This window comes from Cricetulus griseus, chromosome 5 (genome assembly GCF_003668045.3).
Source record: "Cricetulus griseus strain 17A/GY chromosome 5, alternate assembly CriGri-PICRH-1.0, whole genome shotgun sequence".
NCBI lineage: Eukaryota > Metazoa > Chordata > Mammalia > Rodentia > Cricetidae > Cricetulus > Cricetulus griseus.
In genome coordinates, this window is record NC_048598.1 from 115,657,906 (window position 1) to 115,685,339 (window position 27,434).

At 39.9% G+C, this 27,434-nt stretch overlaps 1 protein-coding gene and 1 long non-coding RNA gene across 4 annotated transcripts in view; one reads left to right on the plus strand and one right to left on the minus strand.

The window, feature by feature from the left end:
* Nrxn3 (neurexin 3) overlaps window positions 1-27,434 on the minus strand; it is a 1,486,512-nt gene that overhangs the window by 1,228,116 nt on the left and 230,962 nt on the right. The gene's annotated exons all lie outside the window — the stretch shown is intronic.
* On the plus strand, window positions 1,113-27,103 carry LOC103162826. Its single transcript, XR_003485976.2, has 5 exons — window positions 1,113-1,153; window positions 6,668-6,748; window positions 19,791-19,946; window positions 22,975-23,049; window positions 27,049-27,103. It is a non-coding gene; the product is annotated as an uncharacterized LOC103162826 (long non-coding RNA).

Sequence of the window (27,434 nt, forward strand, 5' to 3'; positions counted from 1 at the left end):
CCTAACCCTATTCCTAGCCCTAACCTTAAAAGGCAGAGCTAAAGTAACTGGGAAAAAACGGAACCATTGACTTGTGTCTTCATCCATGTTGGCACTGGTGAGTCTGTGATCACACACCATATTAGTTTGACTTTGAGTAATACTTAGTGAGATTTGCCAAGCAATCTGAGGCATAAGCAAGTCCTCTAAAATCCAAGCACGTTATTTAACTAAACTTTAGTGTTTCTGTGTTGTATCAAGAAGCCAATTGATGTAATACAGAATAAAAGAAGAATTTAGGGACTGTCTTTGTCTTTTCTTGGATCTTTCTCTCAAGGTGTACACCCTCTCATAATTGTTATCCTCTCATGGTTGCATTCCCCAGCATGTGTACATACACAAGCAAACATTTCTCTGCCAACTGTTTATGCTTGAGTCCCACACAGCCAATGAAGACCTGCCTGACAGCAATCCCTGGACACTCTGGAAAGAAAATGGGCCACACCTCCTCGACTGCACTGGATCCAACTTGCTCCATTTCAACTGACACTCCGGCCAAAGCTTTGGATACTGACTTCAATCAAGTTGAGGATTTCAAGCAAGATCTTCTATCAAGAGAATCCCATATAACATGGACTGGATACAATCCATTCAAGACTTTTACTACACTAATATTTTCTTCCTACAGGACCCCACATGACTATCATCGTCCCATTTCAGCAGGAAGTAACTTGGAGGATGCTACGCCCCCTTTCCCCATTGTTGTCACTTAGGATAGTGTACATACCTAGTTAGGGATAGCTTCCTATTGTTTATGGTTGGGACTGAAAGGAGGTGTTCAGGCTTGGACACTTCTTTCAGATGACTTTAGGGTTTAGTTAAAATAGATAGTTAGGATGTGACATAAGCAGATTGTTGTATCTTCTTATATTTTACCTTTATGATTGTTAATTTTGGATACTTTACACTGTTAAGTTTTAATCCTCTTTTAGACTAAAAGGGGAATTGTAGGGGAAGCTGTAGCCATGCCTACTTAGGGACTGGCTACAGGTGTGCCTGACCATGCTTTCGAGGGCGTGGTCAGGGTGATGTAGAGTGACTGCATTTTCTCTTTCGGTTTCACTTTGGTACTTCCTGGACAGACTGCTGCCACGCCGGCTGGCTAGGTTGCTCTGTAAGTAAGGCTTTTCCCTATTAAATACCCTTATATTTCTACCTGACTACGTATTGGTAATTTCCCACTATAAACAAGACTGCTGAAATGTGAGTTGAGTCTACCTGATTAGAGAAAATTGGTATGGTGGTTTGAAAGAAAATGGCCTCCAAAGGGAGTGTCACTGTTAGGAGGTATGGCCTTATTGGAGGAAGTGTATCACTGTGGGGGCAGGCTTTGAGATCTTTTTTGCTCAAGCTTCCCTCAATGTGACTTCCTGTTGCCTGTAAGATGTAGCACTCTCAACTTGAGCACCATGCCTGCCTGCCTGCAAACTATCATGCTCCCTGCCATGATGACAATGGACTGAACCTCTGAAACTGTAAGTGAGCCCCCCCAATTAAATGTTTTCCTTATAAGGGTTGCTGTGGTCATGGTGTTTCTTCACAGCAATAAAAATCCTCTGACAATTTGTAAATACTGGTATTGCTGTAAAAGAATCCCTCCTTCAGCCACACTACCCTGAGTTTTCTTTTTCCAGAATTCTAAGATAGAAGAACATGGGGTTTCCTGACTTAAGATTGACATTCATATTTATCCATACCCTCCTATTAATCGCTTCTTTCCTAATGAGGCAGAAAACCCAGGCAGACTCTGTATCCCAAAAGATTTATTTCCATACCATTATCCACATCAAAAAGCATTTATTAAACATCCAGTTATAGCTCATGCTGTGGAAACCTTCATCTCGGCATGAAGAGAACTATATAGGCATAAACAAGAGTCCCTAAGAGTTCCTAATCTGTTCAAAGGCAAGTAAGGGAGGAGATTATAGCCCTGAGCACCCCCCCCACTCTGCCTGCATAAGGACTCATAGAAAAACAGTGTCTCCAGAAGCTCACACAGTTCCTCAAATAAAACAAACGCTCATTTATCTTACTTTTAAGAATACCTGGTATACCAGCAGACAAGACTTTTAATCAGCATACACTTCCCACTCAGGGGTCCATTTTTATTCCAGTCCAAGAGGCTTAATTTCACACATGGAATAGAACCTGGATAATTTATCCTATCCAGATAGACTTCAAAGCCATGGAAGGGTGCTTTTCAAAAATGGAATAAATCTAAGCTTGGCAACCCCAGAAGGGTTGGTGATAAGTAATGAACTCCTAGTTCATGTTAAGCAAAGGCAAGCCAGCCTAGCATTTACATCATGTACCAAGGGTACTGGCCTCCACAGAATAGTGGTATGGCCCTGGCTGCCAAAAAGTGACTGCTAGTGGTAGTGCCTATCTGACTAGGACTCTCCCTCATTAGAGGAGAACAAGCATGACTTCATCAAACCTGATGGTTTCTTTTTTAAATTTTAAAAACTAAAATAATTGCATCATTTCCTTCTTGTCTTTCCAGCCTTTAATCCCTCTCATGTACCCTCCTTGCTGCTTCTTAGGCCTTCTTTGTTATTGTTATGTGCGTGCATGTGTGTGAGTGAGCGTATGCATGTGTGTATGCATAAATATATAAATGTAACCTACCTGCTCAGTTCATTTAGTGTCACTTCCATGTATATGGTTTCAGTGCTGATCACTTGGTAGAAGACTCATAAATGAAAAGGATGGGAGAAACCTGTCAGGCTTTGCAGTGAAACTAATCATAAGTGAGACCTGATGGGGAATGTACTTCTGTGTATGTTTATCTTATTGATTGTTGAATAAAGTACTGTTTGGCCAATGAGGCAGCAAGTTAGGAAGGACTAAGAGTCAAATAGGATTCTGGGAAATGTAGTAAAGAAGTGATGATCCAGGCAGGAAGTGACATAGCAGGGAGACTCATATTTAAGGAAGGACAAGCAGGGAGTGGTCCCTTTTCCTTCTGCTCTTCCTCCAGATTCGAAAGGGAGGATGCCAATGGAAGGCGTCCAATTAGATAAGTCTTATAAAATATATAGATTTATGATAATTAAGACTGAGCAAGCAGATGAGAAATCCTAGTTATTGGTCAAGCAACAGTTGTACCTAATATAAGTCTCTGTATTATTTTGTCCATCCACATGGCGGGCAGAACTCAGGTGGCTGGCGGAGACTGCCCACATGGTGGTAGGGCTTGGGCAGCTTTTGGTGGAAAGATTTGCCGTAACAGAGACCTGTTCTAAAAATACTTATAAGCTGCATGAACAGAAAAGTCATTCACCCCTCACAGCATCACTGTTGTCTTTAAGACTTGGGTGATGATTTTCACTGTGGCTTTGTTTTTATAACTTTATGAAGCAGGTTGGGGGAATGCCTGACACACCACAGACAACCAGTATGGTGACTGTTTCCTTACTTATGTGACGTGAGTTTCCCTACAGGTTGTAGAGCAGAAGCTATGGGTATGACACCTGTAAGGCTTATTTGAACTCTAGAATGCTTTACTTAAACATCTATTACTTTTTTACTTGGTGTGCTCAGAAGGGTGTATATGTGTGCATATTCATTTCACAGCATAAGCAAGTGTGGAGGTCAATGGACAAATTAGAGAAGTGTGCTTTATTTTTCCAGCATATGGATTTCAAAGACTGAACTCAGATAGTCAGACTTGGCTTGGCAGAAAGCATCTTTATTCACCAAACTATCTTAAATGCACCTGAGCCCCCAACACATATATACCCGTACATATGTTAAAATGCATGCATACACACAGAAGTACATGCAAATAAGTAAAATATGTGAAGAACTGTGAAAAATCAATAACCAAAGCAAAAAATCCTTAATAAAATGGTAAAGATCTGAAAACATGTATCTCCAAAGAAAATACTGAGATGACAAGATCTATGTTAAAAGATGTCCAACATCAAGGGAATGAGATGTTTCAGTGTGTAAAGTGGTTTCTTGACATGCTTATCAATGTGAGGTCAATTTCCCAGATCCCACATGGTTCAAGGAAAAAAAATTCCTACAAATTGTCCTCTGACCTCTACACATGCACATTGTGCATTCATGTACACATGTGTGCGCGCGCACACACACACACACACACACACACACACACACACACACACACACATATATATATATATATATATATATATATGTTATTTCAGAACTCAATATTATTAATTAATCATGGAAACCTAAATTTACAATGAAATGTCTCCACACACCTAGCAGAATGGTTGTTATCAAAAATATAAAGGAGAAATTGAAACTCAGCGTCACAGTTTCTAATCTAATTGTTTGTTTGTTTCATTGCTTGGTTGATTAGTTTGTGGTTCTAGGTATCAAGCCCAAGTCCTTGCTTATGAAAATCAATGCTACTACACATCCAGCTCTCAGGTACACTGTCAATAGGCATGTAAAATACTATAGGACCTGTGGAAAACAGTAGTAGGGTTCCTCAAAGGCTGAAAACTAAATTAGCTTGTGACCCAAAAGTATATATTTTTAGAAAATGAAATCAGGATCTTGAAGAAAAACTCCACTTCCATGTCCATTCAACAAAAGAAAGAAATCCAACTAGCCATTAACAAGTGGACAGATAAAATATAATGGAGGATATACAGTCAATAGAATATTATTCAGCTTTTAAAATAAGGAAATTCTGTCATTTCTGAAAGAAATTATGTTTAGTGAAATAAAAAGAAGAAACATATTGCACGCCTCTACTCAAGGAGACAATATAAAACTCATAGGAGAAGAGACTATCTTGATGGGGTTGTAGAAGTAGAGAGCCATTGTGCAAAGAGCCCAAGGTTTTTCTGACATTCAATGAATAAATTTCAGAGACCATGTACACAGAATGCTACTAGTTGCTAAAATAGAACATGTTAGGAGGGTAGACAGCAAGTTTTATATTGATATGCCACTACCCCCAGAAGAAGCAAGAAATTTTGAAAGCTATTGTATATATCAGTGATTAGGAGGATGACATCATATTACTGGCTTTTAACCAAACTCAAACTGAAACCAGTACATATATGCAGTTCTTTGTGTATCAATTATACATCAGTAAAAGAGTTTTTAAAAAATCAAAAGAAATTACTATCAGAATTTTGTGCATTTATGTGGTATGATATGATCTTTTGGTGTATTTAGACTGCTGAAGTCAATCAATGAACACACTTACCATCTTGCTTAATTACTGTTCATAGTGAGGCAACTGCAACTGACTCCTAGCTGCCCTAAAATACACAATTATTAGTGATGATCCTCTTTAGAAAGTTTGTGTGTCCTTGAGGAGATGATGGGCCAACCTAGAAGGCTATCCTCAATATCCTCATATGCCAAGCTTTTACAGGCATTTGCTTTTGGAATCCTTGATGTAATCACAAAAGCCTGGTCCTTTCAATGGGTCTTTTACCAAAATGTCAGAAAGAAGAAAATGTTCTTTGGTCCAAGTGCAAACAAGAAATTTCTTCTGCCACTTGTCTGTCTGTATCACTCCATCACAGAAGCTAAGCAAATCACTCTCCGTTCTTTCTCTATTCCCTTCATCTCATTTTAAGAAGTGCTTCAGTGTGGACTGACACCTGCCTGCACATTTTGTAAGGCCTAGTCGATCAATGCTTCATTGTTCTCCCTCAATTAGCTTGCTTGGTATTGACTCATTCTACATGCCAACAATAAAACCTGCCAACACATGATTTTATTTGTAGTGGAATAGTCTTATGCTTGTTAAATCCATGTGAACTCCATGTAGGCCTGAGCACACAGTCACATAAATCTGATTCATTGTGTCTTTGTCCCAGAAGTTGTTAATGGGAGGGCTAATGGCCAATGCCTGCTTATGGACTTTCAAAGGATTAAGTTTGCCTAAAGTTTTGTCTCTTAACATCTGTAAAATGGGGATAATAAAACTCAATTTCAGACTTAATATGAGGTTTAGTAGCATAGAATATGTTAAGCACATGAGTTCATATGTGTAGAAAACATCTAACGTAAGATGAAGCAAAAATGAGAGCTTACCAAAAATGAGATCACTTGGTCATAACATCAGAGAATTCATTTAGCTAAAGAAATGGTCATTAAGGTACTACATAACCCAAAGAGTCTGTCATCAGGACCCCAGGATATGTTTCTCGATGATTGGGTTCTAATTACCTTGGATGATACCTAAAAGTCCTTATTTCCTGAGAGCCCAATAGATAGAGGCAGACAGCATTATTTCCTCCCTGGAGTCTCTTTTAAGGATATCATGCAACAAAAAGTTCTTTCTCTGTCTAGATCCTAACTAGCCTATAACTTTGCTGCAGAGCTTGAGAACTACCTACCTGAATGATGATCATTCCAACTAGGCTCATATCCCCCTGACAATATCAGACAACAACCAGAAAATACTGGCATCTATTCCACTGGTGGCTGCGCCTCCCCTTTCTGACTCCACTGTGGTTTCAATATGAAATGTTTCCAGTAGGCTTCAGTTTGTACACTTAGTCTGTAGACACTATAGCTACTGGGGAAGGGGATGAAGTCTTTGGGAGGTAGATGAAGTACATAATTTCAGTGGGCTTTGTGGTTTCATAGCCTGACCCTACTCTTCTCTGCTTCCTGAGTGTAGATACAATGTGATCCTGCAGCCATATCTTCACTGTCTGATGCCATGTCTCTCCTGCCATAGTAGACTCTATTTCCTGGAACTGTAAGTCAAAAGTAAACCCTTTTTCCCTTAAGATGTTTTTGTCATAGTATTTTATCACAGCAATAGAAATGAAACTATCACGGAGCCTGTATCTTTACTAGCCAAGGATTTCTAAAATGTGTACCACAGAAGAGTGGGCTCAGTGAAGCAAACTCATACTGATTGGTCAACAAAGGATGGAAAACTAGAGCTTCTATCCCCTATTTGGTGAACCATGTGACAAGTTCCATGAAGGCAATAATACTTTCTGCAATGAGACTCTTCCACGAAACTCCATTCTTCAGAAGTGCCCATAGTTATGTGGCCAGAGAACTCTACTTTGGTAGCCTTTGGATAGCATTCTGCAGCACATATTTCCTGTGGGACACATTTTGGAAAAAAATATTAGGGTGACCATGTCACTTATTGGCCAAACTGGTCATTTCCAATGAAAAGGGGCCATTATTAACCATGTTGAACCACACATGAGGCACACATAAAAGGCCTTTTCTGGAGAAATAAGTATGTGCAATGAGTAGGGATGAAGCATAGATGGTCCTCTTTTTAGATCAGATGATAGCCACCTTCCTGCTTAGCCCTACCCTAGACCCTGAGATGAGCTCTGCCTCTGGTCAGAAAGACAAAACATTCAAAAGTCTTGATCCTGACCCTGCTCTGGCTATTGCTCTAGCCAAAACCTTTGCTTTATATATCAAATCCCATCATTACCCCATACCTTGCTCTGACATACACTTGACCGTAAGTTGTTGCTTTAGGTCTGAGCCACATTGGTCCTTCCTAGAGACTAATTCTAATCCACATCCCTAAATTCCAGACTTCTCTGAAGCCAATTCTGTTTTCTCCCGTGTGTCTGCCTATTTCCCATGAGTCAGCCAGCTCCCACAATAGTCACCTGCTGCCTTCCTGGCCTTTCCTTCTTGACTTCTTTTTTCCACAGTACCCCCTCCTTTCCCTCCTCTAGCTCCCTCACCCACCTCCCCAGCCCACCCCATCCACTCCTCAGAACGGGCCAGCCCCCTATGGGGAGTCAACAAAACCCAGCACATCAAGTTGATGCAGGACCAAGCCATTCTCCCCTGTATTAAGGCTGAGCAAGGCATCCCACCATAGGGAATGTTGATTTGCATAAGTAGACTTCCTTGTCCACAAATTCCATCATTCTATAATCAACCTAGCTTTGCTTTCTTTTATAATTTATAGGAATATCCTTTTAAAATAACATTTATTTAAAATAAATAAATACTCCATTCAATATTTTACTTGCAGGTACTATTTTATTATTCTAAAGCCTTGCACTAAGTAAACAGATAGCAAATAGGTAATGACAGGTAAAATTTATTATTATCAATTGAAACCCATTCTCACACTTCCACTAGTGACAATAAGCATAAATTAAAACAGCACAGTTAACTACAGATCCTTTAATGCACCATTTCTTCTTACATAGTTTCTGATACAAAAACAGAACTCACAGACAAACAAATAGAGCTTATGAACTAACAAAAATCACTCTTGACACATTCATGGTACTGGGCCATAAGGAAGAGTTCTCCTGAGTAGCCAACAACTGCTGCTCCCTTTGCTTGCCGTTGTATAGCTATGAGCCCACCACCTCCCCCTCCATGTTTGGGTAGTTAAAAGTTTCTAACTCTATCTCAAAACAAATGAAACACTTGGGGGAAGTTAAACTTGGGTGCCATTTTTCCCAATTGTGCTAAGTGGCAAATGTCACATCAGAGTAACTGAGGTAAAATTCAGTCCATTTAGATTTTAGGACAAATTAACAGTACAAGCTGACATTTTTTTGACAGACACGCTGATACTAAAGAAAAATGTTGTAAAAATCTTTGATGAAGCCCTCATGCATTTTCAGCTACCACTATTCAAACACAGAAAAGAACATTCACAGACTATTGCACAACCTTCAGTGACCAGACATACAGTGTTGTGACAGCCCAGAATTCTGGGCCAATTGTCACAGGCTCCCAGAAGGCTGCCAGTCCTGCTGATTTGTGATAAAATTTATTGATCAAGTATGTCAGATACATTAATAATATAAAGTAGTATTTACCCTAAATATGACTTGCTTTCTAAACATAAAATGGAATCAATGTGATAAAGTAGGTCAGGTGGCAGAAATCCACACTGACTGAAGAAGATGACAAATATTGGCCATGGGGTCTCCCATGCGGTACTGGCAAAGATTAGCAATGGAATGAAACATTGTTTAGCAGAAGTTCCCTGGACCTTTGTCCCTCTCCTTGGAGATATAGTGTTTTTCCATTACTTTACAGGTATCAGGGATTCTGGGAGTTATATGGAAGATCTCTAGACTATAGACAATTTTTTATTTGTCTCCCTGGTGCTATACTGCCTCACAGCTCTTTGCAAATATAGTTTTTCTTACTTTTCACACCTAATCTCATAACCCTTCCCTACCATCAATCTTTGTGTTTAGAACACAGAAAATATGACAAAGACAGACAGTTATGGGTGAGCCAAGGCTAGCTCACAGGAAAGACATTATATCTAAAATGTCTTATCAATGCTCTCTAGAAATAATGTCACCCTGACTATGTGTGAATACCCCACACACAACCTCAATGATCCCTACATCATAATATTCATACCAAGTGCAGTCTTTTCCAATTGAATGTAGGCAGGATCCTGGAGATGGCTCTCAACAAGTAAACTTAAACAACAAAAATAGTGGGTTACAACTTTTCACTGTAGGTTACAAAAGACTGTAAAACATTTTTTTTTGGTTGCATTCTTTCAATCTTCTGAAAGACAAAAGTAGCATGTCTGGAAGTGTTCTACAGAGGTGGCCAGGAGGCAAGGTAATACGAGAAGTATCAGATCAAGGAGAAACGGAAGCCCTGGAGCTCAACAGCTAGCAATGATCAGAATACTACCAACAACCACAAGAGCAAGTTCTTTCCCAGTGAATCCCCGAGGTGACTGCAGCCTAAGTGACCCCTTGATTAGAGTTTTGTGAGAGCTGCTAAATCAGAAGGCACAGCTAAGGTATGCCTGAGCTTCTAACCAAAAGAAACTGTAATAGCCAAAGCTGTTGTTTTCAATGGATAAGTTTTGGGGGATAATTTGTTCTGCAGATGTAGATGATCAATACAACCTGCCTCTATAGATATGGGTTTACCATTCATTTTCTTTTATCTTGCTGGTACTAAGGAAACTAAGTCCCTGTGGTTGTACTCTACCATTAAACTAATGCTCCAACCCCTGAAATTTAGCATATAGTAAATGAAAGAAAAAGAAAGATAATAAACTGGGGCTAAAACAACAAAAGAAGTTGGCCATCTTCATTTGCTGGCACTCTCTGGCCTCTCAGAACCGAAAGGAGAGCTACTTTCTCTGATCATTAACAATGGATGGGAAACAGAATAAAGATTTAGAGGCTAATGTTTGAGCAAATAAGTAATTGAAACCTGGAGATATTATCTTATTGTAACCTCATCACCTAGTGCAGCGGCTAGGTCACAGAACATGCTCCAAAAGGTTTGCTGAATAAATATCAGGAGTAAATGAAGCCTCTTTCCATTTGAATAACATTTGTGAGAACTGTGGGACTGGAAACAATTAGAAAGGAGCTTTACTCCATCAACATGCAGCCACTGTAGCTTGCCTTCTTTGGGGATCTTCAGGGAAGGTGGAAAATGCCTTTATCAGTGCCCAAAATACCCTCTGCTCTCCTTTCATTTCACACAGGTGGGAAGGGGGGCTAAAAGTCCAGCTACTCAAACTTATAAAACATGTAAATTAGAGACTAACTGTCCTTACTTTTTTTTTCACTGTAGGATGCAACTTCTTACAATGTGTTTCTTTAAATAGGAGCTCCCCTGGCACTACCTTCAAGTACTGGCTTCCACATCATTAACCACTTAAGAGAGAGGACAAGGAGAAACCTAGACCCATCCCCTTTTCAGGGGCTGCTGCCCACTTACTATCAGTCAGAAGGAGGACAAAGCATCCCTGAAAGTTGTTAGTATTGAGGCATTTGTACTGGCCTGCCTTTGGAGTTCTGACAGGATTTGCCCTCAGCTGCTGCCACCAAGAGCACCACCTGTGCATATTTACTATGTTCCCTTTTAAAAGGACTCTGCCCACCTCCCATTCTTCTCTTTCTCTTTCTCTCTCTCTGTCTGTTCCCCCTGCCTCTTTTCTCTTCTCCAGTTGCTCCAGTCTCCAGAGGCCCATCTTCAGGATCCTTTTTTTTCTTTTTTACGATCCTTGAACTCTGTGACCTAGCATCTTTCTCTCTAGAGCCACTTTTTTAAAGTTACAACAAAGGGGTAATGCTCATTGATGGAAAGTCACTCTTCTGTTTTTAAGAGCAGAAAAATAAAGCAACACAAAGTTGGAGGAAAACCTAAAGGTTCCAGAATTTTGCTAGGTAACTGATAAACAGATGTGTCACTTACATGTGCTCTGATAAATGGCACTCCGGACTGAGATAGAAAGAGAGAAAGAGAAAGAGAAAGAGAAAGAGAAAGAGAAAGAGAAAGAGAAAGAGAAAGAGAAAGAGAAAGAGAAAGAGAAAGAGAAAGAGAAAGAGGAGGAGGAGGAGCACGAGGACGAGGACGAGGAGGAGGAGGTGGAGGACGAGGACGGGGACGAGGACGGGGACGAGGACGAGGAGAAGGAGAAGGAGGAAGAGGAAGAGGAAGAGGAAGAGAGAGAGAGAGAGAGAGAGAGAGAGAGAGAGAGAGAGAGAAAGAGAAAAGAGAGAGGAAGTAGGAAGACGGGTAGAAGAAGAGTAAGGGGGAGGGAGAGAATTTAAGAGAATCTAAAAGACAATCAACAAATGGACCAGGCATGCTAAGGCAGTCTGAGAGTTCCCAGAAGTCCTTATGATACTGGCAATCTTGTATTACCCCCTCCTTTGGAGTGTGGGTGGAATAATCTGAGATTTTGTTCTTACTACTTGGATATAGTAAAGATGGTGGGCTGCCACTTCTGTGAAGGTGTTATGTAAGGCTGTACCTTCCATGTTCTTACTGTTTCCTCTGCCCCATGAATCAAGCCACCATGGCCATCAAGCAGCACATGGCAAGGACACATGTGCACAAGCTTATGGCACATCCTCCAGCTTGTAAATTCATCCCTGAGATCAACAGCACTCTAGGAACTCTGGAGTATTGACAGCCATGAGCGTAGAAGGAAATTCTTCTCCAAGCAGTCTTTCAGAGGGTACTCCATCAGGGCTGAAATTCGTCATACAATTGGTACAAATTCCTAAAGTGGGGGACATGTTTAAGCTGTGTCTAGACTCTGGTTCTCAGAAACTATGATATAATAAATCACTATATGAATACTGCTATAGTTGTTGTAATGTGTCAGACAGAAAAAGATAGATAACACAAAGTCATAATCCATCAACCCACTCCCAAGTCAGCCTTTGGAGTTCTGAAGTAAAACTAAAGTTTAAATAGAGGGCCAAGGATGTATGCAACTAAGTAGTTTTGGTCTAAGAGTGTTCCCCTTTACTACTGACCCATCATCATCTGGGATTCAGTTTCATCTTCAAAGGGGGTCTGACAAGTTAGGAGAACTTTGTGGGATCTCTTATTAGGAGACAAGACTCCCCTCTAGTGCTTTCTTTTTCTCCCAGCATTCAGATTCCTGGAGGAATTCCCATTTATTTGGGGTCTTTGTTTCAATGACCTGATATTCAGATTGAAAAACCACAAGTATCTCTGTAGAATACCTTCATTTCTTACAGGCTGTACTTCCCACACATCACCAAAAATTTATCTTCTAATATACTTGTTTTAAAAAAATAATGAATAACTTCCAAAGAGTTAAATTATGAACTTTGGAGGCCGATCTTAAAGAAAAGCAACATTTGCCCAACGTGGTGGGTAATTATATATCTTCACAGTCATTGCCTAATTGTATCTTTATAATATCATTCCAAATAGAAGCAGCACCAATGGGAAAAAAAGGAGGAAGAAATCTAATAGTTAGCATTTAGTGAACACTTATTATAAACCTAGAACTTAAACACTTTAAATATATCATCTCATTTAATCCTTTAAATTTTCAATGAGGTAAGCTATAATCATAACTACATTATAGCAACAAAATGAAGGTATAGAGAAGCTAACAACATTGCACAAGGATACATGGTGTACAAACAATAAAACTGTGATTTTTAACCCAGGCAGTCTGGCTGCAGAGTCCCTCATATTCAATCCCTACATAAGCCACCACTGTGATTATCCCATTACATTTGACATTTGTCTCAAGGCTCTCCACTGCCTTTTCAAAAAAAGATGAGGTAAAGCCACTTTAAATGTAGGCATTACCACTTTGTCCAACAAAGCTCCAAGTCTTAAAAGGCAAACATTAACTGCTCTGAAACAGCATAAGGTGTATAGGAAAACAAAATTGAGAGGCTATCAAACATACCTTAGTGTAAAATAGAACATACTCTCTCTGCCCTAGGTTAAACTCTTTCTGGAGCACAGAAATTATCCCACTTGCCTGGCCTGTATGCCAAGACAGGATCCCAAAAACATTGGGCAAGTCACCGACACCAACACACAACTGCACACCATGGAACAAAAGAGCCTGTCATAGAAAGCAATCACTTTAACTGTCTGGCCAGCTGATGCAGATGGAGGATCATCTCCCCCTGCCTATGCTCAATTGTCCTCCCACTGCTCTCTGTCCTTGGCTGGCTGCCAAGTGACACTCCCAGCTGGCATTGGCCTTCTGCAGATACACTGAACACTCTTCAAGGGCAGGAGATTTACATTCCTTCTATAAAATGCACACTGGGCCTTGTTCCTGTGCCAATCGCAGTGTTAGATGCCACACGTACAGTCTTCATTGAGAAAGTGTGTGTGTGTGTGTGTGTGTGTGTGTGTGTGTGTGTGTGTGTGTGTCAGAAAGAGAGAGAGAGAAAGAGAGAGACACCGAGAGAAACAGTGAGAGAGAGATTGTCTTATAAGTTATCATGTTCTTAAAAGAATGCTGGATGAACTAGGAAGAAGTGAACTCATGAAAAACTAAAAGGACAGATGATCAAATGCAAACCCAAACTACTTAAACCATCCCTCTAGGACAAAAGGAAGGGACATGGCATCAATTAGCCTAGTGATCCTCATGACGACTCTGTGACAGGTTTGTTTATTGTCATCCGACAAAGGAAAATGAGGTTCAAAAACTCACTCAGAGCCATACCATTAAATAAATGAAAAAGGTTTAATTCCAGTCTGAAACTACATATATAGTTCCTACTAACCATGAAATATATTTCCTCCCAGTGTGATGCCTGGTTAATAAATAGACATTTGAATGCATGGATGGAGAGATGAATAGATGGATAGGTGGGTAGATGGATGGGTGGGTAGAGAGATGGGTGAGTGAATGTGTGGATGAATGAGTGGATGAATGGATTAATGGACTTATTATGCAGATTTATAACAGGAAACAAAGTAGCAGATAAAATGCAGTGTCTATTTCTAGATTAGTGAGGACAGTAACTTATCATTTCTTTCTTCTTACATCTTACAAATCAATACAATTCCTCAAAGACTGGAGCTGTGGCTTCTTTCATTATGTAGGTGGTGGATCTGTATGTTCTTAAAGAGGATCATGGAAATTTGACAAGGCAGATTTATCCATGAAGAGGTAATGAGGTCTCCGACCCCACAGTGTGATTTCATAATTACATAACCACTCATGTTTATGGCTTTATTGACTGGAAATAATGAAAAGGTATTCAAACCTTGTACTCAGGGGAAATGTGTTCTTCCTTATTCACTGTTCTTTTCTCAAACACCAAACTTTTACAGCTTGATTTACCAGGAAAAAGCCAATCTTATGGTGAAATCTTGGTATCAAGGAGTTCAGAGTGAAGTACTATAACCCCTCACCAGGCATTAATAGACACTGATTTGGTAGGACCATGGGTTTTGAAGTAAATTGTGACATAATAACATACAGAAAACTGGAATCAACGTTCAATAAAATTGTTCTTGGCGCATCAAGAATATAGAAGGAAATGCAAACATCTTAAAATTGAAGCCAACTCACAAAGTTTACCATTTACTTCAGAAGAAACCTAAAAGCCCTTCCATAGTCCAAAGGGCCCTCTGCCCTCTGGTTCCCAGTAGGTAATTTTCATCCTTATATGTTCCCTTCTGAATATACTGGAATATCTTCACAAGTATCTACATGATGCTCTCATCTTTGGATCAAATGTGACATGCTCCTTAACTTAGGACTCCATCCCCCAACTCTGCTCTATATCTTCTTTTGATACAATATTTACTACCATTTAACAGATTTCTTTTTCATTTTTTGCTTCCTAAATTTTAATTAGGAAATGACAATCTGTTGTGTATCCAGAACATAACACATGCATTAATATACATGTACACAACAGACACAAACACATGGGTCCACACTATTTAACAAAATATAGAGTGACTGCAAGGGGAAAGAGTAAGAATTCATTTTTCAGGACACGCCAGGCTTCAGAAAAGATTCTGAGCTTCTAAAGATTATCTTATTGGGCCAATGCTTCCACAACCAATGGATCAATCCATCCTTCATTCTCTTCTGTATGATTTACTCAGAACCAGGCCCTCTACAAAGAGGCCAGTCTGGTTATGTTAAGGAATTAGTAAAGTACACCTTGCCCACAGAGACATCTCAAGCTATTAGGTTGTTTTCCAGAATGTGGTTTCAGTAAAGAGAGAATGGACAGGGACAAGAAACACCAGAGTCTCTGTTAAGTTTTAATAGAACTGCATTTGCTGCGTTTAGTGGTGATTTATTCATGCACTTCATAATAAATACATGCTGTAAGTAACCTCGAGATAGCTCTGTCTGCCTCTCCTGACTGGACCCACATGTTGTAGTGGGTTGGAAAGAATTATATGTAAATCATATAGAGGTTAGCTAGCTTGCAGGGCTGCAAATACTCTCCATGGCTGGGGCCACCTGTTCCAATGCGTCTCTCTCTGCAACTCAATTACTTCAAATTACAGCCAAACTCTTCATCTCTGAAACCTCAATGATAAAGACTCAGACACTAAGTGTTAAAAAACATTAGGAAAATAAAACAACTCTATGAAGGTTCTTTGAAGCCATTGTGATCTAAGCCCCTTTACCAAGAACCCAAGTAGACTAGATATGGATTCCCTTATAATTAGAACATAAGCATTTTGATCTCTGACCTTATCTTCCAATTAAATTCAAAACTCCCTCACATGTCGCTATATAAGGTGTACCAGGTATTGGTCACATAGAAACACCTCTGGAAAAAGGTGGTATTAACTATTAACAACAACCATATCTCAGAAAGTATAATCTAATAGAAAGAAATGCTGCTGTAGTTGGGAACTAATTTTCCATGTCTGTGTTAAGTAGCTCTCCTGGCAACAGTCTTTTCAAAATAGCAATCTCTAAGGGACAAAAATGTTGAGCTCCATCCCTTAGAAAAGCATACAGAAAAGGCATCAGCATCTCTCTGCTTGCTCTATAGGCATCTCTTGTCTAAGAAAGGGCGGTTTCATGGATTGAAAAGTTATCTTAACACCTGTTTTTGGTCTGTCTGTGCTGACATTGGCCTTAAATTCTGAGATAGAAAATTCAGATATTCAGCAAGGTTATTGTGTTACTGATTTTTGGGGGGGAGGGGTTAATTTTTGTTTATATCAATTCCCTCTCAATTTGTAATGAATGAGGTTAGTACATCTTGGAGTTTTAAATTACATTTTACTACATCACTGAAAGTCATTTTACCTCTAAGTGCCAAATCTCTCCCGTTCTCAGATATGATCCTCTATATAAAGATGAGTATGTTGAATAACATCACCTCCCCCAAAAGAGTGATCCGAAGATGAAATATGTTTGCCATTCTCCTTGCTGCTAAGTTATTCTTGTCTGAAAATAACCTATAAACTTTCGAGTGGCTGGAGGCAGGATTGGGACACAAGACGCACGGCATGCAAGGAAGAGCATGTCCATCATTTGAACAGTCTCTGCTCACTTTGGGCTCAGCCTCTGGCTCTGGAAGCATCATCTAAGAGGGTAATTCCCTCTAAAGAGTTATATAAATTGTGGAACTGACAAAAGATGTGCATGGACATGTAATCAGCGGGTTTAAAGTGTATCCATTGCAATGGGTGTGCTCATAGGGTCTTTATGCATGGTACAGTCATGCATGTGCATTAATATATTATTGAATCAATTAGATGATATTGTAAATGTTCCCTCTTATTGCTGATTACAGAGATCTTAGATCTATGTATAAGCCAACAATGGATGACAAATATAAGTGCCATGTTAGAGGTCTTAACCTCATCTGTGTTCATCCACTCAGCTTGGTTTTTAAGTCTTGAAGCTCTTGCTGGAATAGTTTGTGTGTTGGTAAGCTGCTATATACAGTTGGAGGTGGTAGAAGTGATATCTCTGTGTGTATGAGAGGTCATTTTTTATTTCATGTTATGGAATTTGAACTTGACTCTTATTAATTTTACACTATACAAATGCTAAAACTAACATACCTAAAAATAGTACCTAGTCCTTTCAAAACACTTATGGAAGGAACTATGTTATTTAATATTTAATTGTCATATATCCCTCCGAGGTAAGCTTATTTGCTGAATTGTTTTATGAAATGACATTAATCAAGAGTAGTTCTTTTATCAAAAACCTTGACAGTCCAGTAGGGAAAAAATTCCCAAACTCCAGAGATTATGACCTCTTTCATATACTATGTCTTGGATAACTTGGAATCTTTCTTTTCATAATCTGTTCTGTGTAACAAGCCTGTAATGTATATCATATATGATATCTCATTTAATCTTAACTATAGAATAATCTTAACATGTTATTATTGTTTATCCCCAATTTTGTTTCATAAGAAAACAGAAGCTAATAGAGTTAGGTTACTTGAGCAAAAGTTTGTCCAGGGCAGAAGCTAAGTCTATGCATCTCTGGGTCTGAGTATCAGGTTCCAAGCTGGCTATAGGGCTTCCCCAGTAAGACTTAAGAAAAAATAGTAAGAAGGTAACTTTCAGACATGGTTTCAACTCTAAAGTGCATAGACACCACTTGGTGGTTGTGGGTTCTAGCTTTCAATAGGAAAAAAGCAGTGTCAATAGCACTTATCGATCTAATGCAGAGATGATGTGTTTGGTTTGGGAATGTGGAGTTGGGCTCTCAGTCAGTACAAAACTGCATTCTTAGCACAATTTCAACTCATTCTTTGACAACAAAGAGTCATTAAATACATGGTATATATCCCCAAAATGGGTAGTTTCATGCATATGCATTTGCATACATGTAATTACTGAGAGCAGCTCATATTAATTTGAATAATCACAGAATGCCAAATCAGAAATTCCCGATCTACAATGGATGTGAGATGGCATTCCAATCCCAATGAGCTTCTGTAAGGGTATCTGCTAATTCTCCTTTTCTCCTGCCTTGTTGGGAGCCCACTCCATTCAGAGAGGACAACAAAGACCTCCCCAAAACTCCCTTTGAATATCATTGGCCTGTGACCTTGGCCACATGGTAGTGGCAGGAAGGACTTGACCAGAATCTCATCCATTTCCCCCCTCTGGGTGGTCAATGAGCTGGAAAATGAAGGACACAATGCAGGTTTACCAGACTCATAATTAGGTCACAGCTGATCCCAGTTCCCATCATCTGGCAGCTGGGGCCAGTGGACCAACACATGCCATCCTAACACTTTCTAGGGGGCCCAGCTTGAAAGCATCCTTTCCTCCTTGTGATTCCCCCTACCAGGCCCAAAGGAGGAAATCCAAGGAGAACTGGCAGTATAACTCTTCCCCGAATAAGTCAAATGGCTTGCAGAATTAGGCAAGCCCAGGAGAGCAGGTCTCAAAGAGGACAAAAGGGCAGTCTACAATTACTATGGATTGACTATGGACAGAAAACAAAGACCAGCATGTAAAAAGTATAGCTGTGTGATCTAGGGCAAGTTCACTCACCTGTCTGCCTCAGGACTCTCTTTGTATTATAATTGCAAAAATGGCCAGAAGTAGGAATGCATTCCTACTGTAATTCCAGCTCTGGAGGGTGGGGACCAAGCGCTCTAAGCCAGCAATGACTGGCTTTGAAAAGGAAATCAGATGGAAAAAATTTTTTGAAATCTCTAAAAAGCCATGAAACATGCTGTTGTTATTATGTTACTGTGGCCCTGTGCATATGTGAGACTCTTCTTTAAGGTATCCCCTTTGCATACATAAGTGTTACAGGCTTCCTATCCTTGGTCCCAGTGGACCATTATCTAATGGTAAAAAACTTAGTTGCTTCTAAGACTGGTTATTATGGAAATGATATCTATAAAATTACAAATTTTACAAAACCATAATTATTTATAACTTTTAGAAAAATATCTGCATCAAGTCCAAATCCTTCAAATAATAACAACAATCTAACACTCGTGGCAGGCTTACTCTATACTAGAGTTACACTAGATAACTTAACACATATGAGGCTCAGCTAAGCCAGACAAGTTGTCTAATAATCAAACAGGCTTATCTGGAGATTTTTGACATTCCCCCATGCCATTAAACAGAAAGTTATGTGGCATTTTAGAAACTGCTTTTATATCTCACCTCCTCCCACATGATAGACATAGATGGACTTATCACTCTAGATTTATTCTTTTAACCCCCAACCCCACGTGACCCCCTTCCAGCTCAGCCTAATCCTGTCACCCATTTTCTTATGCTTTGCAAATCTCATTGTCTCATAGCTCTTTTCAGCTAAGTCCACATTTGTCCACCAACATAATTTGTTTACCGTTGGAAGAGGAGGAAAATACATTCCCTTCTGATAAGGGATGAAGCCACACTATGCTCCTGTGGCCTGAGCATATTGGAATTGTGGGCAGCTCTTTCTGAAAGAAAATGATCAGGCCCATGGAAAATACAAAAACATCCTATGGATTTGTCCCCAAAAGTGAATAATACTTTCACATAACTCCCTAATGCACATACTCACATTTACCAATCTGTTCCCATCTCAGATTCTAGAGGAAGTTAAATCTCAGTGCCAAAAACGTTGGCAAGGGTGACAGTGCTGGATTTCACATCGAGAACATCTCAGAGAAGGAGAGAGGGGATGGATGGCCTGGCAGCAAACAAGAGCTTTGAGTTCATAAACCAGATTGCCTAGAGAGTGGGTGAGTTCACATTCACAGTCATGGTTTCTCATTCACAGTAACCAGTGGCACACACTAGGCTCCTGTCATCACAGCTCCTAGAGAGATGCTTTTGGCCTGTGTACATATTTGTGCTCATTATACTGGATGTCTCAGCTCTCTGCACCAAACCTCAACATCCAAGCCTTCTCTTTTCAGGGCCACTATTTGTTTGCCATCTCAATTTTATCTCTCTTATCCAGTCACTTCAGCCACTTGTTCCTTCTTATGAAACTGAATCTTCCAAGAGAAGGTCAAATTCAGAGCTTCTTTGCAGCCCATGCCATGTGCTGATTATACCTGCTTCTCTCTCTTCCCAACTCCTTCCTTTGTTTCTATCCTCTTTCCTCAACCCAGTCCTCCCTTCCTTGTCCTGCACTTCACTCCCCTGTCATTGTATTCTCATCATCATCATCACCTTCCTCTCACCTTTATTCCTGTTATCCCATTGTGCCCTCTCTTTCTCCTCCTCACTTTTATTCTTTCCCATCTTCTTTATATATTTCCCTTTCCTCTACCAAACGTGACAACTTTCATTCAACTGTTGACTCCCTCATCTTACTTCCAGTTCTCCCTTTAAAATTTGTTAAACAGATATATCTACCAAATGAATAGGTTTCTTGTTTTTCTTGAATTAACCCAGCCCAGAAGTAAATACATACTGTCAAGAATAGCCTGTGTCCTGAGCATCCATGAAGCCTGCACTGACCTACCCCCAAACCTACAGTGACAAGTCCATGAGTACTAAAAGGAATTCTTCAAAGTGCAATTGGAAGTGATTTCAAATCAGGCTCCAAAAATACCATGCAGATTTTACATGGGGAAAATGTCTTTTAAGAAACCAGAGCAACAGAAATTTGAATATTTTAATGATGGGGAGAGTTCACACCACAAATCTAAAGCCAGGCAGTGTTGGGTATATTCAGAAAGTTACACAGACCATGGCAGTAACTAGAAATAGAAGATCATCGAGACTCAACCAAATGGAGAAATCCAGTCTTCAGCCTGCTCTCAGTCATATCTGGAAAGCCTATAAATTTGTATTGGTTCCATCCTGATTTAGAATCACTTTTCCTGCAACTTCAAGATCTACTACCTACACACATCCTTCACCCATTTGGTCAACGCAACAGAATCAGAATATCCCATAAGCAAAGTCTCACTGACTTGTGTGACCTTATTTTATGCAAGTCCATGATGAAACCCTGTGATCTGACATCATCTTCTCATAGAAAAGACCACAAAAGCTCACAGATAGATGTCCAAAGATACATGGAAAAAATCTATCTGTACCAAGTTAACAAGGAAGAGTGGATTTTAGAATTTTACCTTATAATCTTTTTTCTCTTTTGTACCATGAGCAAATTCTCTCATCAGAAAGACAAGTAGCATCTCATCCACAATGTCAAGAGAAGAAAGAGGGGTTATCACAAGGCTCAACAAATCTAGTCCCATAAATGGGCCCTCTTCTCTTGTTCAAGATTATCCCCAGGAGTAACTGTCTCTATAGCCCAAATATCAACAGATTAATGAAAAGAAAAAACAAAGTGTACACATACCCCAGCCACAAACCAGCCTCCTAAAGGGGGCTCACAGACTCTTAGAAAACAAAAGGTTATTTCCAATTAATCCTCCAATCTCCTTCTCTAAAAAGCAATGTTGAAGACTAGGGAGATGGCTCAGTGGGTAATGTTTTCAATGCATTATAAGAACCTGAGTTTGACTCCCTAGAACCCACTTAAACCCAGAGTACAGAGTACATTCAAAATATCAGTGGTCATACAGTGATATTGGGGGCAACCATAAGCCCATTGTCCACCTTCAACAATACTACTGACATGGTTTCATCTAGCCATCCCATCCTATTGTTGTTTCAGTGTATCAAGGAAAATCTCAGACATGGAATGAGCAGATAATCCACAAAGTAGATACTACACAAGCATAAGCACCTAGTGCAGTGCCCAGACCCCACCTAAAGAAGCTGGCCATGGAGGTGCATGCTTCTAATCCTAGTTCTTGACAGGCAGAGACATGAGGTTCACTGGAAGGCCAGCCAGCTTAGCCAGCTCAGTGGGTTCTAGACCAATGAGAGGTCTTTTTCTCAAAAATAAATAAATAAATAAATAAATAAATAAATAGCACCCAAGAAAAGACACCTAAAGTTGACCTTTGGTCTTCATAAGCAAGTATACACAGGTGCATGTGTGTCTGCATACATGAGCATGTTTGTGCACTCATGGGGAGACACACACACACACACACACACACAAAAAAAAAAAAAAATTCCAAACACCATAAACTTTTGACATTGGTTCCACATAAGTCTGCAGACAGATCCACTTCTGATCAAAACTTCAAATGATTTAAGAGACCCACAAACCTCTCACCTGGAGTTCTACCACTAAGTCACCTGGCTATACTGTAGTGTGAATTAATATCAATTCTAAATTTGGTGAATCATACTTTGTGACCATATTGCAATGAAGTTTTATGTTAGCAGCAAATGGTATCTTAGATGTTAACATTAAAAGGTTATTACAAGTATGTTTTGGCATTTCTTCCTCTAATGGGCCAACTTTATGGTATAAGAAAGAAAGAAAAGGGGAAAATAATACAAAGAAACATTAAGTTTCCAAGGGCTCTCTGAACCTCTTGAGAGCCTTGTCCCATAATGAAATATTTAGTATAAATTATGAAACAATGCTCACAGTGGCCACAGTTAGTTATGCTTATGACATGCTGGGTACCAAACCATGGCCTTGAAGAGCAAAGCTACAAAATGGAGTCTTCAAGATTCATCTATGTCCATTCTATAGTACCTGCTATGCAGGAAATAGTCTGTGAATGTGCTGTTGGAATCATGCAATGATGCTTTAAAAGCACAACATGGGGAACATGTTGAAGAGCAGAGAATGAAGCTGGATGAGTTATTGAAAGTCTAAAGGTAATCCTTGGATTTGAGGGAAGGAGCAATTTATTTGAGGAAATGACATCTTCCTTTTTCTTCCAGCTTGTTTTCTGCCTCCTTGAATCATGGGTTCGGATGCTCACAATTGATTCTTTTTGGTGTGGTTTCATTAACATAGTAAGTAGATTTGAAGCTTTATTATTCATCTTCTAGAAGTATACTCTCACCTCAAAGTCCTGTCATCTGGGAACTTGGCTCCTTTGAGGAACCCTAGGCTATGATTCTTCGGCTCTAATACTCAGCAGTGGAAGAGCATTAACCCAGACTAACAGAGATGTAGGACAAAGAATGAGGCAAGAGAATAAATAGTTAATGCATTGTGGGGTAGCTGAGTCCACCCCAAAGCAGCAGGCTGGCATGGCTCATTTTCTACAACATTCCATTTCTTCTACACTAATTCACAGTCATTATCATATCCAGACATGCATCCCATGCTTCATTTGCTGACATTAATTAATTTCCCCACCCCTTGCTTTTCATCTCATTTTAAAAGAATGGTGGTGAAATATCCCATTCTCTTGGAGAAAGAATACAGGTTTAGCACTGGCCAGCAGCTGGCTTTCTCTACTGCAGATGAGGATGCTTGATGAACCATAACGGTGGCTGCATCTTTCATCTCCTGTTATGACCCTCACCCACAGCCCTACTCACAACCCCCTCCCATCTTCGAGTTCCATGTTCCAATGCCACTCCCTCCCGTACAGTGGCTTATAAACAGGCATGTTGGGAAAGGATGATAAGCCTTGGATATACCTAGGTCCTTCTCTTCCTGCTAAAAGAAACCAATATGACAAGAAGAAAAATCACATGTACATGAAAATTAGTTAACAACAAATGCCTATGGTGCCCAGTTCACACTGTATGGCTCAGTTGCTGAGTATCCAAGTTCCTCCAAGCCCCAGCTGGATGCTCCAAGATGCCTTGCCTCCCTTGAAAAATAATAGGGTCAAGGGGATTACAAAAGCAAAAAACAGAACAAAACAAAAACTGGGAACTCCTAAGTGTGTCCACTAGAAATGCTTCCTTCTGTGTATTTTCCTGTCATCCACTGTGTAATTGAATTATGTGACTCCCCAACTGTATTATTTATCATTGTCTACTATTAAATTCTGTAGCCCCAGTGCCTCAGGGGCAATAGTTGCTTCAACACCCTGCACTCTTGCCATTATACCTAGATTCATAATTATGCCTAGTGATATCCAAAACAAATGTGTCTCAGTTCATATTAAAGAATGATGCAGCCTCTCCTTCAAAAGGGGCTCTCACTGGAAAATGCACCCAGCAGTCTAATATCAGTTAGCTAATGGAATTCACGGGGCTAACCCCACCCCCACTTAGTCTGTGTCTATGGGAAGCTATATTTCTGTGAGCTCCAGTTTCCTCGTGTAAGGAAGGAAATTGTTACATCCATGTATAGTGTTACCTTCCATGTGTAAGGCTCTGGGTTCCATCCCCAATGCTAGAAAATAAAATTGCTGAGTTATGTGAGCTGGAGAATCTCTTTCAACAGTTCCGGAATTACATAGAGTTTTATTAGTGATGGAGGTGAGTACCACACCCTCCCTTCACACCTGGAAATTCTCAGGAGAGGCTCATAGACCATTTTGAGTTCTGATTCTGCCCAGAGGGTCTTTTTTTGAGAAGTGGAACAATACTTCAAATGGCCTCTAGGGAGGATGGAACAGAATCTCCTTTTGTATGAATTAAATTCCTTGTTTGATTTTTTTAACAACTATAACTGAAAGCCAAGTTCTAAGATAACAGATATCACAGTTTAAATACCAAAACACAATAGTACAGGCGGGGGAATGCCTCAATCGGTAAAATGCTTGGCTTGCAAGTTCAGGAACTGTGTTTGAGTCCCCAAACCCACATAAAACATCAGAGCTGGAGAGACAGAGATAGGCAGGTCCTTGAGGCTTACTGACCACCAAGTTTAGTTTAACTGATGAGTTCCAGGCCAATGAGAGATCCTGTCACAACATATATAGACAGCATTCCTGAGGACGATGTGCAGGGTTGTCCTTCAACCTCTACACCCATGCACACACATATTAATACCATGAAGAGGGCAGAAAAATCCAGAGTATTCTTCCCATAGTTGCTATGTCCTCTATGGGATGGAAATCCCAGCTGTTGGAACTGACTTCAAGAAACACAAAATACAGAGGAGATTTGTCAACTCCTGGCCAAAAGGTTAAGACGCAGGTGAGCTGTAAATGTAAACCTTCCTGCTGCAGTTTCAGAATCACAAGGACAAGCAATTGAGGCCCTTGCAGGTTCATTTAGTGTACTAAAGTAGCAACAGTCATCTTATTATTTAAGAGCTGGGCGGTTGTGGCACATGCCTCTAATCCCAGCACTAGGGAGGCAGAGGCAGGTGGATCTCTGTGAGTTCAAGTCCAGCCTGGTCTACAAGAGCTAGTTCCAGGACAGCCTCCAAAACCACAGAGAAACCCTGTCTCAATAAATAAATAAATAAATAAATAAATAAATAAATAAATAAATAAAACCAAAAAAACCCATTTACCATCTTATTGTTTATAGTTATTTTTATATATAACATATTTCTATATTTATTATATATTTATAGTTCACTTTAGTGGGTATTCACACCTCCAAAGACAACTGGAAGTGTCATATGCAGTCACAATTAGGGAACAGGGCTTAGCAGATTAACAGAAAGTGATTAAAGTTAATCAGCAAATGCAAAGGGCTCTAAGTGGCTACGGTTGGAGGCTGGAGCCTAGGAACAAAGTACATCAAAGAATGACAAAGACTTCCCTCAAAAGAATAAGGTGACATCTAAATTAAGACAACAATCCAGATTGACTAGTAAAACACTCAAAGCATGAGAAATGACAATAAAAGGAGTGAAGGGACATTACTAACAACTGTCAAGCCTGTCACTCTGATACTTGTTTCTTTAGGAAGGTTGGGAAACATCATTAAAATAATCTCAAGATGACTTGTGGTAACAAATCCAAAAAGTCTCTATGTTTGCAGTTGTATTATCTTTGCTATTCTCAAAATAAAATCTAAAAATATAACCAAGTCAGCTAAGCATAAAATCTTCATTGAGGCACCTAGTTCAAGGATTAGAGAATGCGGTCTGAGTTAGTCCTGCAGCCAACCCAATATCACATATTTCTTGAATGCTTGCAATATGGACTGCTATGTCCAGACTTAAATTATGACATCTGGAGAGAATGTACAAGGTCCAGGCTCAGCTCTTGTATTTTCCCCTTTAATGTCTGCAACAAAGTATGATCTAGTTTGACAATATTTATCAAACCTCTGTTTTGAGACAGTCATAGCCCTGGGTATATAGGAGAGCTAAGCATTAGCAAATATCATTATCTGCCTCCATGAAGCAAATGGAATGAATAGCAAGTGTGATAGTTTGGATGTAATTGGCCCCCATAAGCTTATAGGGATTGGCACTATTAAGAGGTGTGGCTTTGTTGAAGTAGGTATGGCCTTGTTGGAAGACATGTGTCACTGTGGGGGCAGGTTTTGAGGTTTCTTTTGCTCAAGCTTCCCTCAGTGTGGCATGGAAACCATTTCCTGTTGCCTTCTGATCAAGATGTAGCCAGCACCATGTCTGCCTGCACACCACTGTGCTCCCCACAGTGATGATAATGGAGTAAACCTCTGAACTGTAAGCTAGCCACTCCAACTAAGAGTTGACATGGTCATGGTGCCTCTTCACAGCAATAGAAACCCTAACTAAGATAGCAAGTAAGTATAAATAATTATAAATAAATAAATAAAATTTAGATGATTTATGTATCCTAAATGCACATCCCAAGTTTCCTCCTCCATGAAATAGGAACACTATCAAGTAAGAAGATTGTAAAGGCTACTTGGGTTTGGCACTGAGGGGAAGACATGATAGCTCACTGATACAAATACATCTAAGGTTTTATATTTATTGAAAACATAATAGTTCCTCAGTCAAAATTCAAAGCATTTTATTGGGATTTTTTAAAAAAATGTGTTTGGTTCTCATAGGCACATAGTACTTAACTTTTGGTAGAATCCTTGACATAAGAAAGTGCTGGTTTAGCCCTTCCCCTAAAATGAGATTGATGACTATTCTTTATGCCATCCTAGAGCCCTCATCCAGTGGCTGATGGAAGCAGAGACAGACATCCACAGACATACACTGAGCTGAAATCTGGAATTTAGTTGAAGAGAGGGAGTAATGAAGATCGAAGGGGTCTGTACCAGGTTGGAGAAACCCACAGGAACAGTTGGTCTCAACAAGGGAGAGCACATCGACCCCAGATGCTGTCTGGGAGGCCAGTACAAGACTGATCCAGGCCCCTGAACATGGATGTCAATAAGGAGGCCTCTGCACTCCAGGGAGCCTCTGGTAGTGGATTAGTATTTTTCCCTGGTGTAAGAAGGGACTTTGAGAGCCCATCCCACGTGAAGGGATACACTCTGGCCCTGGACACCTGGGGAAGGGCCAGGCCCAGCCCAGGAAGATTTGGTGG